The sequence below is a fragment of the Sarcophilus harrisii genome, chromosome 1, assembly GCF_902635505.1.
Source record: "Sarcophilus harrisii chromosome 1, mSarHar1.11, whole genome shotgun sequence".
Lineage (NCBI taxonomy): Eukaryota > Metazoa > Chordata > Mammalia > Dasyuromorphia > Dasyuridae > Sarcophilus > Sarcophilus harrisii.
The window spans coordinates 36,507,437-36,527,828 of record NC_045426.1 but is presented as its reverse complement, the minus strand read 5'-3'; positions in this window follow the sequence as shown (position 1 = coordinate 36,527,828).

The window sequence follows — 20,392 nt, the reverse complement described above, 5'->3', positions numbered from 1 at the left end:
TAACCAATGAGAAGTATTGGGTAGGAGGGGAAAGGAAGAAACACTGGGAATAAGATTGTCTTTAAAATAGATTAAGCTAATGTCCAGGGGGCTGTAACACTGTACATGCCATTTGATTCAGTAGTGTCACTTCTGGGTCTGAATTGCAAGTATCACATTACAAGGATGTTTGTAGCAGCTCTTTTTGTAGCAGCAGGGAATTGGAAGGTGAGTGGATGACAATTAGTTGGGAAATGGCTGAATAAGTTACAATATATAAATGTAATGGAATGTTATTATTCTATAATAATAATAAGCTGGCTAATTTCAGAAATCTTGGAATTACTTACATGAACTGGTGCTGAGCAAAGTGAACAGAACCAGGAGAATATTGTACACAGCAAAAACAAGATTATGTGATGGTCAATTATGATGGACTTGTCTCTTCTCAGAGATGTGATGATTCAAAGCAATTCAGGTTGACTTGGGATGGAAAATACCATCCACATCCAGAGGGAGAACTGTGAGAATTGAGTGTGGATCAGGGCATAGTATTTTCATATTTTTTTGCTTGTTTTCTTTCTTCTATTTTTTCCCTTTTGTTCTGATTTTTCTTTCATGGCATGACAAATATAGAAATATGGAAAAAAATAGATTAAGCTAAAAATTTAGAGATTTAGTACTAGGTTTAGAATAAGGGATGAGGGAGAAGTTCTAATTTGGAAAAAATACAATTTTAGAGACAAATATGATTGACCTGCAATTTGAATAATTGCAATTCCAGATTAGTAGGGCCAAATTTAAGGAATTGATCTTTCTATGTATCTACATTCCTGTATCTGTATGTACATATACCCATAGTCTGACAAAAATGATATCATTGAGGAAGAGGAGGAGAAGGAGTAGAAAGAGGACAAGGAGTAATAGTAAGGGAAGGAAGTTAGTAGCTACCATTTATATAATTCTTTAAAGTTGGAAAAATGTTTTATATTTGTCATCTCATTATATCTTCTAACAATAATATGAGGCAGGTTCTATTATTATGTCCATTTAAAGATGAAGAAATTGAAGTGAATAGAGTTTAAATGCTCTATCCAGAATTTGCAAAACACTTTAAAGAGAAATCTGTTTTAGGATATTGGCATTATTAAGTAACAATTATTTCATCATTTTGAACTGAAAGGAGGGATATTACTAGATAAAAGAGGTAGATTGGGCTAACTTTGTTCAAATGGCATTATAGATGTCACCAAAGACTTGCCTGAGGTTTTGGACACATCACTTTATTTTGCTATTTATGTATATGTGCCTTTGTATTGTGAATATTTATGCATATGTGCATGCACATGTATACTTAATAGCCACAGTGATCTCCTAAGTGTTGTCATCTCTCCAAAATTACAGTACACAATACATTTACATTTTATTCTGTGTCCACATTCTACAGATGAGATTCACACAAAGTGCTAGAAGCCTTCCTCTAAGTTTTCTGGCATTTCATGGATAATCAGGGAGGCACAGAGGCTCCATCTGTTATTTCTTGAGTTGATTTTGATCTTTTATCTAATAAGGGGATTGTCTGACAGTTAACTTCAAAATGCCTCTCTCTACAATTAATTGGTTTTTTCTGTCTTTTAAGATATAGTTCAACTTCATTTTTTGTGATGTTATTTGGTGCTATGACCAGCATCTCCCAAGCATCTTCTTGAAGGAAATATTCATAATATGTATGAGACATCTGTGTGGTATACAAACCTTCAGCTTTTTTTAATTTCTTAATGGTAAGCCATATTTTCAAAATATTTTTGCCATCCTCCCTCATGCCCACATGTACACAGATATCAAAATACAAAAGCAAAAAGATCAAAGTGCATTGAAAAGTTCTTAAGTTCTCTGTAAGATTACTTTGTTTCCTAGTCCTTTCCAATAGATATAATATGGTATAAATATCTTTGTGGCATTGTTTTTTTTTTATTTTTATCAATGTTTGTTTTGAGCATTTGCAATACAAGATGAAGCATACACACAAAAAAACAAGTTTACTAATTTTTTCTAAAAAAGATATAGAACCATCCTTCCATTTTCTGCAACTTCCCTTTGAATTTGGGTTTCATTTGCTGTAAAAAAAAAAAAAAAAAAAAAAAAAAAAAAAAGTCAAATATAATTCTGTTCCTCAAGGAATATATCCACTCTTTGGCCAATTGACAAAAATGTCACATGTATGGCCCCAACAATCAACAGTCAGAAGCAGGATAAACATGTATGATTAAAGCCTTCTTTCCCCTTTTTCCACTACTCTCACACTATCACTGTAGAAATGGGCTTTCAGTTCCATAGGAATGCTTCATAAGGAGCATTTTGCACCTTTCTTTATTTTATGCATTTCCACAGGCATAATTCATTACCTAATAACCAGTCTAACATCTATGAGCTTTTATGGACTTAATTTGCTCCTCAGAAAGGAAACTGAGTTTCATTAAGATTTTTAAATTGCAGGAAAAATCCATGTCATGTCTCTAATAGTTATCAAATAATTGGCACTAATTAACTATTCATTCAATCAATAATTCAATCATCAATATTCAATATCATGTCTTTATGCTATAATAAACGGTGGGTCTCTATCAAGTAACCCACTTGATAGAAATATTTAGGAATAAGAGAAAGAAAGAAATTTGCAAAAAACAAGGAAGTATTCATGAGCAGATACTTGGAAGTATTAAAAATGTTTTGAGCAAAAAATAATGGACATTGAAGAACATCAAAGCCAAAGTTTTAATTTGTGGTAGATACTGAGAAATAAACAATGCTAAGTCAAGAGTGTGTCAAAGATAAATTCAAAAATAATTGAAGACTGAAATCAGTAACTGAAAAGAACGATCAAAGATTTCAGAGTTTATTCAAAGGATGTTAAATAATTTCCTACTCAAGAGCATTAACCTTTGCAATCTGCCACTTTAATCAAATGTCAGAGCAGATAATACATGGCCAATCCTGTATTTATAAAGGATGGACTTTGTGAAATTCGGGACCTGGAAATGCAATGAACTATGGCAGGTACCCTGAAGAATCAAAAGATCAATAATCTGTAGTTTCTTCTCAAGAAACTTACAATTTAATGAAGATGTTACTGGTAAGGGTGATGATGATTATGAAAATAATAACAATAAAGGAGAACTGTTCAATTCAATGGTGGTTCATTGTCTTGTACCACTGCCTCCTGAGTAAAAGTAAGTATTAGGGCATATATAGCTTCGATTCATAAGGAACCTACAATGTTATCAAGTCAAATCTTTCTCTTTATACAGAACTCTCATGTCCAATATCTTTGACAGATGATAATTTAGTGTCTGTTTAAACTCTTCCAAAGACAAGTGTGTCTCTTTTGGGGGGAGAGTTCTATGACTGGAAATATTCTATGTCCTATTACAGGAAAGCACTAGTTTTTAGAAAGCTATTTCTTACACTTAATTTGATAATTCAATGGATTTGTAGTCTTATCTAATGACTCCTTCTGCCATTACATAGTCATTATTCAACAGAAAAGCAAAAATCACTGCAAAGAATCAGAGTTTCAAAGGATTTAGCACAATAATACAAATAGAAGAATATTTATGTGTTTTCATCTTGTGTGATTCCAAGTCTTCCCATCAAGGTTTCACAGAGGATTCTACTCAACACACTGGAATTCTTCTCATGCCCTCAACACTTAATGAATATCAAGGCAGTTCTTTGGGGGTTCTGTCTCTTATTCCTCCTTCCTGAAAATGGATCTTTTGCAAATAAATATCTCCATGATATGTGTTTTATATATCACTTTTTGACCCTTTTTTGGCAATATGTTACAGCCCTTGTAGACCTATCACCTCATTCTATTTTTCCTGTGTGTTACCTGTCATTTTAAACCACTATTTGATACTATTTTGAACATTATCAGGAGAATACTGGTAATAAAAGATGGTTGGATAAGAGACAGAGAGCAGTTCCTTTGTATTTAGCCAAAATTGGCTTCCTTGAAAACTGAGGATAAAGAATATGTCTTCTCTTTGTTTTGTATGCCCTAAAGCCCAAAGCACTGTGTTAAGCATATAATTCAATTAAATTTAACAAACATTTACTAAACACTCAGACATGGCAGACATGCAGAAACAAGGCAGGTTGCTATGTAACAGTACATGACTGTAGTTTCTTTTTAGTGATGAGTTGGGCCATTCCAATCAAAAACTTTCCTGCATTTTAAGGAGTTGGATTGTTGGGTATTCTGTAGTTGAACATGAAAGATGCTGTACAAGAGAAAAAAATTAATAGAACAATCTCCTATAAGCAAGAAACTTACAATTCATTGCAAAATAATTAAATAAATAATTAATTGTTGATCGATTGAATAATATATGTTCAAATAAGTGGCCTTTTGCTTAATTATCCATTATCTTTAATTTTGGGAGAAATCTCAGACTACTGAATTATTTCTAGGAAGGCATATAAACTACTTAAAATTATTCAAAACAACCAGAAATTTCTTGGCATGAATTACTCTAAACTACATTTAATTGATGGAATATGCAAATTTGGCTCTGATTCATTGGATTAGCATCCCATTGAAAGTTGCATACATTTGTAAGGACATAAGTTGACAGTTGTGAAATTTATTGTTATTATTATTTTTTAATTCTCTGGCTCAGTGGCCCTGCAGCAACCATAGCAGAGAAATATCTCTAACAGATGTTAATGAGAAAAGAAAGTGTCTATGTTCCCATAAATTGGTCAGAAAAACATGATAATCAATCACCAAGTATTTTTTCACATCTACAGCATGCCAGCTACTGGGATAGACTCTGGGGACACAAAGACCAAAAGGAAATAGGTCCTTTCTTCAAGGAACTTACACTCTAGTTTCTTATCTCATATTTGATATCTTCTATATTCCACAAAAAACTGTCTCCTGAATCCACACTATTCAGAGATAGATAGATGGCACAGAGGATTGAGCACTAGGATTAGACTTAAGAAGATCTGAGTTCAAATCCTGCCTTAGATACTTATCATTTGTCCCTAGGAAAATTATCTCTGACTGCCTCAGTTTCCTTAATTGTAAAATGAGGAAGATAATAACATTCTCCTCCTGGGTTTGTTGGAAAGATTAACTGAGATAATATTTGAAAAGCACTTAGCACAGTCCCTGGAACATAGTGAATTTTCATAAATTCTTGTTTCCTACCTGGTCCATTTCATTATCCTTCTACACTTGTTTTCTGGAAGACCTTTCTTCGATCCTATTTGTTCACATCCTATTTGTCCCTCAACTGTATATTCTCATGCTATCTCCTATGAGGTTTTCTGTAAACTAAAGTTCCTTTAATGGTTTTTCCTTTGTCTGATTGTATAGAGCTTTACCTGACCCTTACTAATTACCCTTTTAGGTCACATAAGGGCAACCAGGTGGTACAGTAGATAGAATGCTGGGACTAGATTCAGAAAGACCAGAGCTCAAATCCAACCTCAGATAGTTACTAGCTGTGTGATAAGTAATTTAATCCTATTTGCCTCAGTTTCCTCATCTATAAAATGATCTGGAGAAGAAAATGGCAAACCACTCCAGGATCTTTGCCAAGAAATGGGATCACAAAGACTTGGGAAAAAATAGAATAATGTTGTAGCCTGAGTAAATGAAGGAATAATTTAGCTTTCTACAATATTTATCCTTCTCATAATCCTTTGATATCTATTTATCAGATAAGTAAAATCCACATTATCAACCAAGGAATGTAATATCTAGGACCTAAACATTCAAAATATTATATTTATCTGTATTTTGTAGGAAAGGAAAGAAAAGGTAAAAGAGGTTAAATTGAAATGTTCCTTTCATTTCATCATTTCACCACTGATTTAAAGCAAAAAATATTGGGGTGACAATCTGATGAAGGTGAAAAGGAAGAAGGAAAAGAGAAGAAGAAAGAACATTTGCCTGGGTCTTTAGAATGCAGACCTCAGTGCAATGCTACAACAGGGAGATTTCTACAATGAGGGCACTGCATGAAAGCCCCGGACACCTTTTGTGGCAAAGAGAGACGTACTAAAGAGAAGAAACATAGTCATTGACTTTTATCTAACTCTTCAAAGTTTATGAAACATTTTCTATCCATTATTTCATTTGAGCCTCACAACAATCCTTTTGAGATGGGAATAGAGTAGAGCAAAAATATTGGCTGGATTCAAATCATCTCTCTGATGTTTATGTGATTTGGGCCAAGTCATTTAGCCTTTCCTGGCCTCAGTTTCCTGAGGGAGACAGACTAGATTTTCTAAAATTCCCTTTCAGGTATGAATGTACAATTTTGTAATGCGCAATGCAAAAACATGAAAAAGTCCATTTTATAGATGCAGAGAGAAAAGAAAAGTGCATTTACATAGTGACCACGATGTTCCAGGTACCATATGCTAAGTGCTTTAGAAATGTTATCTCATTTGATCTCAGATGAGAAAACTGAGGCACAAAGCAGCTAAATTGTGTGCCCATCGTCATTCAGATGGTAAATGTCAGAGGCAGAATATGAAACCAGGGCTTTTCAATTCCAACAGTGCACCTTCTGTTTAGTTCATACAGGAAATGAGAAATATCATAGATAAAGTTATTCACCTATTTGCTTAGCAAAATCCACGGCAAGACTCAAGAACTGAAACTTGAGAGGGAAAACAATTTTTTCTCTCCATTTTCCTATACCATCTTCTTTCTGTAATACTTCCATCGAGTTCTGGAATGACCCAATGCAAGTACCTGTAGGAAGAAGGAAGCCATCCAGGGGGCAGGATAAGGGAATGAGGTATCCCTGAAGGATCAGAATCTGGCTGTGCTTTGATTACATACCTTGGCAATCAGACTGAAGATTCTAAGGGATTTGTCAGTATTTAACACCATGCTCTTCTCATTATGCTTCTACTTTTCAATATTAGAGCTCTTTGCCATCCATTCTCCCAGGACTGCCAAAAGGAAACAAGACTCATGCAATGATATATGCCTCTCAATAATGTGATACTTAAAACATATATAGTGCATCTAATTGTTAAAACACTTTACAAACATTAACTAATTAGTTAATCAATATCACTTAGAGGCACTTCCCCTGGCCCAACTACAGCCCCCACCTCTGCTTCCTTTCAGGTTTGACTGCCTGCTGGCCTCTTCCCGGCTGGTGCTACTGCTGCATTAAGTCTATTAATGGCAGTTATAAGTCAGTGTAGGCAAAGAGATTAACTCTGAGGCCCAGAAGCAATTAATACAGCCTTTAAGCTGTTCAACTGAATAATGTGCCAGGAACGGCATCCTGGGTGAAATGGACTTGCAGCCCCATGCTAGGTACCAGATGCATCGCCGAGGTCCAATTTCACATCCATGGGGAATGGAATTGAGATTTACCATATGTCAGGCCCGGAAGAAACTCATGGAAAAGTTTTTAAGCTAAATGAATAAAAATGATAGCTCTAAATTAGGCACGCCATCTCAGAGTGCAATAACAACAAAAAATGTATCCAAACTCACTGACCCTTTTCTTTAATTTATTTTTGAAAGGAAACTTTATAAAAGCTTAAAAACCTTACCATGCTTTACCTTAGTCATTCATTTATTTATCTTCCCCAGCAGACACTTTTAGCACAGACTTATTCATCAGTTGACAATTCTACATCATGTAAAATGGGAGGACTGGGATGCAGAAGATATAGACCTTCCAGGTGAAGGAATAATTATAATGGCTCCCGGGTAATAATGTCCCAAATCAACTCCTTGGTGTCATTTGATCAATTAGAACCTGAGCATTGCCCTCTACACTTGATCTAATTCCTTTGAAAAAGAAGTAATATTGGTTAGGAAACCCTTGGTGAGACAAAATGAAGTTGATGTCTTTCTTAACATCTTTTTGGGTTGTATCAGCTTCATTTGAGGCCATAGACTTCAGGAAGGGCAAATTAAATTGAAGAGTTTAGAGGCTTTTAAAAATGGCAAAAAAAAAAAAAAAAAAAAAAACCCTATAGATAGAGATCCTGAGCTAGAAGCACCTATCAATAAGATTGTATGAGGGTACAATGTCTGATGGACTTCTTTAACCAATAGGGGAAAAAATGAGCTTTGTTTCTTCACAGCATGAAGAATTAGGTTAAATAGAATCAGAGATTTAAAGCTGAAAGGAACTTTGGAAGCTATTGAGTCCAGCCTTTCTATTGTATAGATGAGGAAATTGAGACCCAAAAAGTTTAAATAATTTACTCCTGACCACACAATAAAACTGGAGAGTTTCTGAAGGAAGATTTGAACTCAGGTCTTCCTAGCTGAGTTTAATATTCTATATCAGTAAATTGTCAGATGTCTTTTTTTCTTCCATCCCAGTAACTTCTCTGTAATTGAATTCTATCATGTGCCTGGGCTGGACTTTCCCTGCTTCCTCTTCAGGGACTGCATTTCCAGCAATAGCCTTTCAGCATCCATGCATTGTCAGGGTCTCTAACTATTATAGTAGAGTCTTGGGGAATCTGTGACCCTTCTTAGATGATGTTCTCCCAAGGATATTGTATCCCAAAGTTAGAAATCTCTCTATTTCCCAGATTAAAGATCTCACCCAGGGGTCTCTTCCCTTTCCATAACAGGTTATACTATCCCTGAGTACCAAAATTCCTAATACTGACTAAAAGAAAGCTTTCCAGATAATTTTATTCAATCTTCTTCACATTCTATATAAGAAAAAAGAAAATTAAAAAAGTTATAATTTGTGCAAAGTCACACAGTAAGTTAGAGACTGATCTACAACCAAATTTAAGTCTTCTCATTAAACTCTTCTCACGCCCATTGTAATAATTTCCCACCTCACCTTTGGCCTTTCAGGTTGTAACACTGTAAAATATGTGTTCTGGTTTGTCTGTGCCCTGAGGACTTAGAATTAATGGCATTCTTATCTGGGAGCTATCAGAAGTATTCTTTCAAATGGAGAATGTATGTCTCCTTCATCTCAATTCTCCTGGGACATTTACTGTGTGAACATGTCATTAAACAATTCATTATTATTAATAATACTAATATACATCTTTTTTTAAACACATTTAAGTTCAAAAATACTTTGCACATATTATCTCATTTGATCCTCTCATGAGGTAGGTCCTATGTCTAGTTTACAGTGGATGAATTTAATGAAGAGAATCACCCATATATGACAACTCATAAATAAATAAGCACAATTCAAACACAGGTTGTGCTGACTGCTAGTCTAGTGTTCTATCCATCATAACCATTCACCCTTTTGGTAGTAGTGAATAGAAACCAATGGGTAGAGCCCTGGAGTTAGATCCTCTAACAGGGGTCCTCAAACTACGGGTGTGGCAGTTGAGGGCATTTATCCCCCTCACCCAGGACTATGTAGTTTCTTTATTTAAAGGCCCACAAAACAAAGTTTTTGTTTTTACTATAGCCCGGCCCTGCAACAGTCTGAGGGACAGTGAACTGGCCCCCTATTTAAAAAGTTTGAGGACCCCTGAGTCCTTAATCTTTCCATCTCCTAATTTTCTCATCTTCAAAACAAAGGGAGAAGTTACTGAAGTAATATACTATTGTAGATCTTTCCACCTCCTACAATCTAGACTCTTTAAAGATGGTTCCACATCATCATAGAAGACATCGGGTAGTTTATATATTAATGACACTACTCAGAGACTACCTGCTGGCTTCCTCATTTATTCTGTTGCAAGTAAAACTTAGAAAATAAAGCTGCAATTAAGCAGACTTCTGCAAAGAATGACTAGAAGTGTCCTTGAATCTCCTGGTAGACCGGATCTAGCATTCAATGAAGTGAGCAGAATTGCTGTTGGTTGTAATTCAGTGGAACAAATGTCTTTTCATTGTGTAGAGTTACTGCATGGTGGGACTATCTTGTTTATGGGCTTGATGAATCAGATGAAAAAGCTTTCCCAGCGTTGTCTGATACTAATTATCCTTTAATGAAACCTCCTTGATTGGTGTAAAAAAAAATGCCCTGAAGATTTTTTTTTTTCTAGGCTACTAGCCAGGACCAAGCAGTCAGCACTGATTAATGAGATTGGTTAGCTGCCATTCCGGAATGTTCCTCACTTACATTTTTCTGAAATCAAGGAGATTAATGTCGTTCTCATTTCAAGGATCTGTCCTTTGTTAAAGGGCTTCTTTAGAAATGGTATATAATGTTGAGAGGATTAAGAGGGAAAAAAATCAAATACACGCTCTTGTGGCCAAGGGCCCTTGGCAAGAGCTATACATGGAAAGATTTGTTTCTAATGTGTCAATGCATTTCTTTATGATATTAGGCAATGACATGTTTTGTAAGAAATTCTATTTATTTCCAGCCTACAATCATTTGTAGTTTCTATAAAAAGAAAGATATTTAAAAATAAATAAAATCTAGTAATGGGAACATCTATATCAAAGAGAAGCTTTGAAGAACTAAGATGAAAAAGAAGAACAAAAGTTATCTGATGTCTGTGTCTACCTCAGCACATATGGTCCCCATTCGGTCCTTGTGATCAGGGTCTATATTTATCCTTAGAAAATACTAATAATAATAATAATAAAGATAATCTGAAGACCTGAAGTATATGAACTGCATTTTTCCCTTTCTTGGTGTCCATAGTGCTTAACACAGAGCCTAGAACATAGTGTTTCATAAATTATTTTTGATTAACAGATTGCTGGTTGGATGAATGGACTATTGGATGAAAGCAAAGAGAATTGAAGCCAAGGTCTTGAGCTCTGCAATTCCTTTAGAGGCATCTCCATCAGCATATGCGCCTAGTAAGAAACCAGGAGAAAAGTTCAAAAGGGCTGTTGTGTAAGTGGGCAGGTCTGTTACCATAAAAACCTTGTAGGCATTTTGGATTATAAGAAGGCAAGCACCTCAAGCAGCTATCATAGTACCTACTGCCACAGACTTGTGATTATGGCCACAGGTTGCAGAGGGCAAGAGTGGTGATTGTCCATACTCAAAGAGATCCAAAATAATATCACTAAGTTGGGGGCAAGGTACAGTGTATCTGACTATGGCTGATCAGGTCAATATGAACTCAAAAGGCCCAATAACAAGTTAGGCACAAAGAGTTCCTACAAGCATTTGGAGTAAAGATGTCTGTAAATTTGTACATTTCATGTTTCTTTTGAACTACCACAATTCTGCTTTGTTTAGAGAATACATATAGTTCTTTCTTTGATGAAGGCACATCATGCTGAACAATCCTGTGTCAGTGCCTCCTGTGTCTCACAATCCATTCCAAAGTTCTTCATCGAGACCTTAAAATAATCGTTTAGGCAAAATATACATTTGACATCTGAACAATATGACCAGACTATAAGAGTTGCATTCTCTTCAGTAGAGTTTGAATGCTTGGCAGGTCGGCTCAGGAAAGGACTTTAATGACCTGTAACTTTTCTCATTAGATGATTTTCAAAATCTTCTTGAGAGAATTAAAATATAAATAATTTAGTTTCCTGTCATGGTATTGGAAGATTTTTTATTTTTATTTTTTAAAATTAATGTATTATTTATTTATTTATTTTTAATATATATTACTTTATGACTCATAAATGTTTGGAGAGAAAAATCAGAACAAAAGAGAAAAACTATGGGAATGAAAAAATAGAAAAAAAGAAGTGAACATAGGATGTGTTGATTTACATTTAATTTCCATGGTTCTTTTTCTGTACACAGATAGCATTTTTGGTCCAGAGTCTATTTAGATTGCCCTTGATCACTGAGCCACTAAGAAAAACCAGGTCTTTTAATAGTTGATCATCGCACAATCTTGCTTTTTCTGTGTACACTATATTCCTCGTTCTACTTGTTTCACTCAGCATCACTTAGTGTAAATCTTTCCAGTTGACTGAACTTCATTGCTGTTCCTTTAATGTAATCAGAGTTGTCCATTTTGCCTTTCATAATGTTCTCTAGTTCTTCTTTGGTCATGAATTCCTTCCTTCTCCAAAGATCTGATAGGTAAATTGTTCTCAGAATTTATTTATGGTATCACCTTTTATGCCCAAATCATGTATTCATTCTAACCTTATTTTGGTAGATGTGAGATGTAGGTTTATGTCAAGTTCCTGACATTATCTTCCAGTTTTCCTAGCAATTTTTGTCAAATAGTGAGTTCTTCTCCTAGAAGCTAGAGATTGGGAGTTTATCAGATACTAGATTACTAAAGGTCAGGATTATTGTATCATGCGTATCTAACTGAATCCACTGATCCATCACTCTATTCCTTAACCAGTGCCAAATGGTTTTGATGATTACTGCTTTATAACATAATTTTAGGTCTTGTACTGCTAAATCACCATCCTTTGTATCTTTTTTCATTAATTTCCTTAATAGTCTTGACCTTTTGTTCTTCCAGATGAATTTTGTTATAGTATTATTTAGTTCTACAAAATAATTTTTGCATTTTGATTGGTATAACACTGAACAAATAGATCAATTGAAGCAGGATTGTCAGTTTTATTATATTAGCTCGGCCTGTTCATGAGCAATTGATATTTTTCCATTTGTTTAAATGGAATTGTTTAGTTGTGTGAGAAATGTTTGTGTATTGTGTTCATATACTTTCAGGGTTTTTCTTGGCTGGGAGACTCCCAAATATTTTATTTTGTCTACACTTATTTTAAATGAAATTTCCCTTTCTATCTCTTGCTATTGGGCTTTTTCAGTAATGTATAGAAATGTCAATAATTTGTGTAGGTTTATTTTGTATCCTTCAACTTTGCTGAAGCTGTGGATTGTTTCAAGTAGATTTTTGGATGATTTTCTAGGATTCTCTAAGTATATCATTATGTCATCTGCAAAGATGATTTATTTCCTCATTGTCTACATGGCTGGAAGATTGCCCAGATTCCACAGGCATATAACAATTTAGGTCAACACAATGGCACTATAGACCTTCACTTTGGGAGACAGCCTACTGCCTCTTCTCTCCTACATTTTCCTTTGAAGTCTCCCATACACTAAACTAGCATTGGCAACATGTGTCAGCATCATTATTTATGTGTATATCCCTGGAAAAAGTAAGTGAATTTATCCATAGCATTCAAAGTTTCTCTGTTTGCTATAAACTGATTATTCCACTTATGGATAGTATGGTGTTGGCTGGTAGAGAATATCTGGTTTTGGGTGCTAATTGTCAAGCCAAAATTAGCACAAGGGGCAGAGAATTGATTCGTATTCTGTAGCCTCTGAGCCTCAGAGGCTACACTGAGTGCACATTCATCTGAAAACAAAAAATAATGCACCAGAACTAACTCTCCCTTTATCGTAGTATTGACATGTAGGTTTTTCAGGTTAAATAATTGGCTATCTGTGCTATAGCTGACCTCAATGCCATTTTCACAATGGAAAACATCATGCTTAAAAACATAGGAGTAAACAAATAGTCCTGCTACACCCCACTGTGAACTCAGAAAGCATGAGAATATCAAACATCCATCATGAAAACTGACATATAATGCTAATGAACTTCTCTGTGCAACTAATTTTTCCTATGATCTTTCAGAAGATCTTACACCTGACAACATCAAAGGTTTTAATCATTTTAACAAACATTGTATACAGACTTCTGATCTGCTTCTGTCATTTCTCCTGGAGTTGTCAGCCAGCAAACACCATGGTAACCATTCTTCTATCGATGAAGTCACACTAGCACTTGGGTAGATGAACATCGGAATATTAAGAAGGACTCTGGCAAGGATCTTGCCAGGGATGACCCCACTGTGATTGCCACAAGACGATCATTTCCTATTCTCTTAAACTTCTGAAACATTCCTAGAGTTTTCTTCAAGACTTTCCAGATATCACAAGAAGAACAAGAGGGTTTTCAGAAGCTAGAACAAGGGAAAAGTAGATTACTACATGGAGAATATAGGATCTACATAATGGAACAGTCATTACTCATGTTTTTGTAGACTTTTAAAGATGACAAAGTAATTCCTTCACAGCCATACAAGGTGTTACTTATTGTATGTATTCTTATCCCCATTTGACAGATAATATAATATTGAGGCTCAACGAGATTAATTGCCTTACCATGGTAATATAGCTTAAAAGTGTCAAAGGTGAGATTCAAAACCAGGACACACACATATCTATATTTCACTGAGTCATTGGACAAATCTCGCACAATACCCTTGTTTTATGATATAGAAATGGGGGCAGGATGATAATACAGCTTAAATAAGAATAACAACAACACAAGACTAGTAAACATTTATATAACATTACTATGTGTCAGGTGCTTTAAAATGATCATCTCATTCAATTCTCACAACTCTGGGAAAGAAGTGCAATTATTATCTCTCTTTTTACAGATTACGAAACTGAGGCAAACAAGTTAAGTACTTGTTCAGAATCACACAGCTAGTAACTCTTAGGAGCTGGATTTTAACTAAGGCCTTCCTACCTCAAGGTCCTGCGCTCTATTTACTGCACCGGGTAGCTGCCCTATAGATAGATCTTAAACCAAATACACAGATTAAACTTGGACAATGATATGTATTGTTGTGTCCAAGGGCTCAAACTTATTCTATTCAACATTCTTACCAATGATATAGATAAATAAATAAAAATATATTTTCCCCCCAATTCACAGAATATGTAAAGCTTGAAAGAAAAAATATATACGTTAGATAACTAACTTTCAAAGAAAATGATGAGCAGAAATAATAGACTAAATGTATTAAAAATGAAATTCAACAGGGGCAGTTTTGAGCACATTCATGGATTTATAGATTTAGATACAGAAGGTCTTTTAAGAGCACCTAAAGTAACTCCTTGCTTCATGTTAAATTAAAAACAAAACTTCATAATTACAGAATAGGAAAGGTAGATCAGACAATATTTCATGTGAAGATATACTCAAGAGGTTAGAGTATTACAGACTTAGTGTGTCAATGATGTAAAGGGGAAGACCAAAAAAAAAAATTAATGAACCTAAGTTTTAGACTCAAGCAATAGAAATATAGTGTAATGAGATAATAGTCCCACTGGTCTGACCACATCTATAAGCTCGTATTCAGTTCTGGGCACTAAATTTTTAGGAGAGACATTAACAAACTGGAGCATGTCCAAGGTGGGCATCCAGGGTGGTGAGAGGACTTGAAATTATGTTATAGGAGTATTAGATAGTGGAATTGGGGACATTTAGTCTAGATAAAGGAATACTAGGCATAAACATGATTGACATCCTTAAATATCTTAAGGATCAACAACTAGATACAAAATTCTAAGTATTCCCATAGATAATATTGGACTCAAAAGGAAATTTATATATGGAAGGTACCAAGAATAAAAACTTGTTCAATAGGTAAAACTTCCCAGCATTTAGAGATGCCCCCAAATTAAATACTCAATACAAAAAATTAAGTGTTCAATGAGATCATAATTTTTTTATCATTAAAATTTCCATGTGCACTCTGGGTAATCACTAATTGTTACAGCAATGATTTTTGCTGTATGTCCTTCAATTCTCACAACAACTCTGGGAGATCAGTGAAATTATTATCTCTCTTTTACAAATTAGGAAATTGAAGCAATTGAAAGTTAAGTAATTTGTAGAATCATACAGCTAGCAATTGTCAGGAGCTGGATTTTAACTAAGGCCTTCCTACCATGAAGTCTTAGGGGGCCAAGATGAACAAAATAAGATCTTTTCTTTCTCTTAGATTCTACAATTTTCTCCCATATGCATTAGACTAATGAGTATCTATCATTCTTGCCTTATTTTCTATCTAGCTTCCCAGTGATGAACTCAAGCCCATCTAGTTATTTTCTTGTCTTGCTTTCAGAGCTAAACTCCACCTTACCTAGATTGGTACATGGAAACCTATGCTGTTCTTAATTGCCTAAAATGCCTGCCTGGTCCAGGGCAATATCTTCACTAATCAAACCATTGTATGGTTGTAGGTTTGACTCCCACATACTTAGTGTCTGAGGTCAGATTTGAACTCCGGAAGATGAGTCTTCCTGATTCCAAATCTGGCACTCCATCCATTGCATCACCTAGATGCCCAAGTCATTGGACAAATTACTTAACCTCTTTTTTCCCTAGTTTTCTTATTTGTAAAGTAGGAATATCATTCATGCTCCATGATGAATAATTTCTATGTAATGTTCATCTATAATAAAAGAAAAATTTTTAAAAATCAAAATGAGGATATCCTACTATATAGGATTTTTATAACATTCAATTGAGATAATTATAAAGAACTTAGCATGGTGCCTGGCACATTGTAAGCACTATATAAAAGTTAGCTCATTATATTTGTTGTTGACCTTAGAGCTTCCCTTGATTTTTGTGATCCTATAAACATTCTTTATATTTTGTAAATTCGGATTTTCAAATTGCTGATTTTCCTGAAAGCAAAGTACATCAGTATCCAGAAACTTAGAATCCATAGCCAAAATATCATTTCCAAGTCAAGAAATTTTCAGAAAAGCTTTATCTCATACATTATCATTGGAACAAGTGGACAAAAATTCATTGGAATGTAAGAAGAAAATACTTTGATATATATTGGTTAAAATGCACATTTGTCTCCCTTATGCATTCTCCTTTCCACCCTATTGTTTCTCAGTTTTAGATTATTTTTCTCTATGAGGAGGGGAATGCCAAAAGATTTGGGTAATTGTCTTAGTCATACTAATACTTGTCCAAATTTCCTTAGATAACTCATGTAATTTTGTTGGACCTCAGGTTTATTATTTGCAAAATGAATGGATTGAACAGAAAGTGATGGGGAAAAGTTTTAGAAAATATGAAACACCCAGAATTATATCACAAGCAACTTTTGCAGGTTATTCCTATATATCTTCTACTTGTGGTTTGAAATCACAGAGCTAGAACCTGAAATTAGCTATTTAGTTTACATCATTAATTAATCCAGAATACCTAATCTTCAAATGATTGAATAAGTGTTTATTAATCATCACTGGGACAAATGGAAAAAATCCATTGGAACATAATGAGAAAATGCCAATGACATATACTGGTTACAAGGCACATCTGCTTCCCTTATGCATTCCCCTTTCTGCCCTCTTGTTTCTCAGTTTTAGATTTTTTTTTTTGAGAGAGGGAGGAAAATATCAAGAGAAAATATCATCTTACTCATACTAATATTTGGTGGGAAAAAATTTTAGAAATTATGAAACCCCCAGAATTATACCAAAAGCACCTATCTTGGAGGCTGTTCCTATGTATCTTCTACTGGTGGTTTGAAATCACAGAGCTAGCTCCTGAAATCGGTTATTTAATCCACATCATTAGTTAATCCAGAATACCCAATGTTTCAACTGATTCAACAAGTATTTCTTAATCTTGTGGTACTGTCCTAGGTCCTGGAGATATGAAGACACCCTCCCCCTCAAAAAAAAGGTGCCTCTCTTGAAGAACTTCTAGGGTACTGGGTTAGCATCTAACCTGCTAATGTGATTGTTTAAGTTCCCTATTTTATGACTGCTCCTACCCTTTGCCCTTGCAATCTTACACTGGACACAAGTTCTCCAAGAAAACCAAATGACAGAAAGCCCCCATGAAGCCCCTATATTCATAACAGGACTTTTTAAGTCAAAAATAATTTCAAACAAACTGGGAGCTCATCAATCTAGAAATAGTTTTATGAATTTAACAAAATACTATTGTATCATAAAAATAGTAAATATTCAGAGAAACATGGGATGACAATTAAATGAACTGAAAGTAAAGAAAGCAGAATCATAAGAATAATATATATGAAAGTGCTAATCACATTGCATCATAGATTTAGTTCTCAAGAAGACTTTAAAGGCCATCAAGAACAATCTTAGGATTTTACAAATAAAGAAAGTGAATTTCAGAAAACAATCCCAAATCACAGTTAAGTAGAAGACTGATTTTAACCCAGGTTCTTTAACTTCAAATTCATTGAGCTTGCCATTATAACACTATTCTAGAAGACAACAGAACTCAGTCAATATGATGATTGATAATTATTCTAGTTGAAAGTTTTCCAATATTACCTTCTTATTGACAGAGATAATCATTTAATCATTTTTTAAGTATGTTATAGGAAAAGACAACCTTTCTAATGAGAAAGATAACATGTATATATATGAAATACACAGTATAAATGGGGAATAGGCTCAGAGACACAGTATTGGCAATGAGGGGGATCAACAAAATTTTGTAGACTGTGGGATTTGAGATGATGCTGTGTACAGAGGTCATCCTATTGAAGTGTGGAATGTTAGAAAATGAGAGAGTTGTTGCATACTAATTGGTCTGCTTTGTTGGCATTATAGGAGATGGGAGTGATTGGGAACTGAATGTTGAAAGTGAATTAGGAAGTGTATTTTTTGTTGCTGTTCAGTACTTTTTCACTTTTTCCTTAGTCTTTTTGATCCCATTTGGAATTTTCCTAGCAAAAGCACTGAAGTAGCTTGCCATTTCCTTCTCCAGTTTGTTTTACAGATGAAGAGACTTAGGCAAACAGAGTAACTCATTTGCCCAGGATCACATAACTAGTAACTATTTGAGGCCAGATTTGAACTCAGGAAAATTAGTATTTTTGATTCTGGTCCTGCTACTCTATCCACTACATCATAAATAAAAATATTTAAATCTTTTAAAAATCTTTTAAATTTTTTTAAAGGTAATATTTGAAGAGCCAATAAGCCTTATAGAGCTTTATGCTATTTTATTCAACATTTTTAGTGTCTAATGTTTTTAGGGAGATAAACATGGGAAAATGCAATTATTAGAGATTCTTTCACTATCAGAATGTTTGCTAAATTTTTTGGAGAGTATAAACAGGCTCAAATGCAAATGGCAAACTATGCCTTGGGCCTGGCAGACTATCAGCACAGCCTGGTGTTTGAGGGTTTAAAATTTTTCCCAAGGGCTACTCTATAAACAGGATAAATAGTTCATTACAGAAAAACGGACTCTAGCTCTTTCGGCTTATAATTCTGTTTGGACTGACATCATGGTTTTTCCTTTCCCCAATGAAAATGGAAGTTTTTCAAAGTTCCGCTGTTACAGCAAGTGCTAAGTGCTAGGGATCCATCATTTATCATGAAGAGGAGGGAAGCCCTGGAGAAGTTACCAAGAAGAATCTTACCTTAGCCAGTATCATTCTCAATGCTCAGTAGGGAGAATTGTGTTCCCCTGGGTGCTGGACCAGACCTTTGCATAGAGCTATAAAAGAGAAAAAAGGACTTCTCCTTAAAGGCCATGTTTACTGCTCCAAGCCTGTTTTCCATTTTTTTTGGCTCACTTTTGGTTGATTCTGCAGTATCAGCAGCTAAAAAAGTGTCTGCTAAACTGTTCTGTCTGCTCCAGGTGACCGAGAGGCCCAGAAATCTCTCCCTCCTGACTCAGCCAACAAGATGAACCTGCCAGGGGCGATCATGACAAATGCTGGCCTTTGTCAGAGGTTAGGCTGGGGTTTGGCTCAGGAGAGTGCTACTTGAAGCTATGACACTTTGGGTAAATTGTCTGCTGTCCAAAAGTCCCACTCAGCCAATAAGACTTTTTACGAGGTTCAAGAAACCCTTTCAGCAAGTAGCAAATGGACAAGTCGGGTTCTGTGAAATAAATCCAATATAATGTTGTTGGCATTTTAGAGACCCTTAGCCCATTTATTCATTTATTAATCCATTCATTCCAACAGTACTTACTAAGTAGGTCATATTTAGGATCTCACAGGTTATTAGGCTAAAATGAAATAGTACCCTTAAAGGGCAATAGAAAGGGTCCTCATAGAATCAGAGATTTAGACATGGTGGAATCATCAATGGTCTTCTGATTCAAGCCTTTCTTATATCAATGAGGAAACTGAGACTTAGTCAGGTTAAGTGACTTCCCTAGGGTAGCACAAGTAATAAGGGGCAAAGTGCTTTGAATTCAACTCCATGAGGGCAAATCCAATGATCATTCCATTGTGTTACCCTGACTAATAAATATGAGAAGTAATTATTATTTTTAAGAATGTAAAAGGGGAAAAAACTCATGCCTGCCCTCAGGGAATTGATTTTCTAGTAAGAGAAATACTTGCTTCAAGACAATTTCAAGTAACTCTGCTTGGTTATCCCTCAGGGAAAAGAATATATTATTCATTTTTATTAATTCCTTTTGTTTTGACACAACAAACACTTCCCAGAAAACATACTGAGATATAACCAACTGTCTTTCCTGAAACTGTTCATTAGAACCTCTTCCTGCCCTGAATACAACTGCTGGGATCTGTCACTTTGGGTTTTTTCCAGTTTACTAGCTGCTAACAAAAGAGGGAAGAATGAGTGAATAAATGAGTAAAGTATTCTGAAGTTCTTTAAAGAGCAAAAAATACAAATAGAAAAGACAGTGTCTGATATCAAGTTCAAATTTTTAT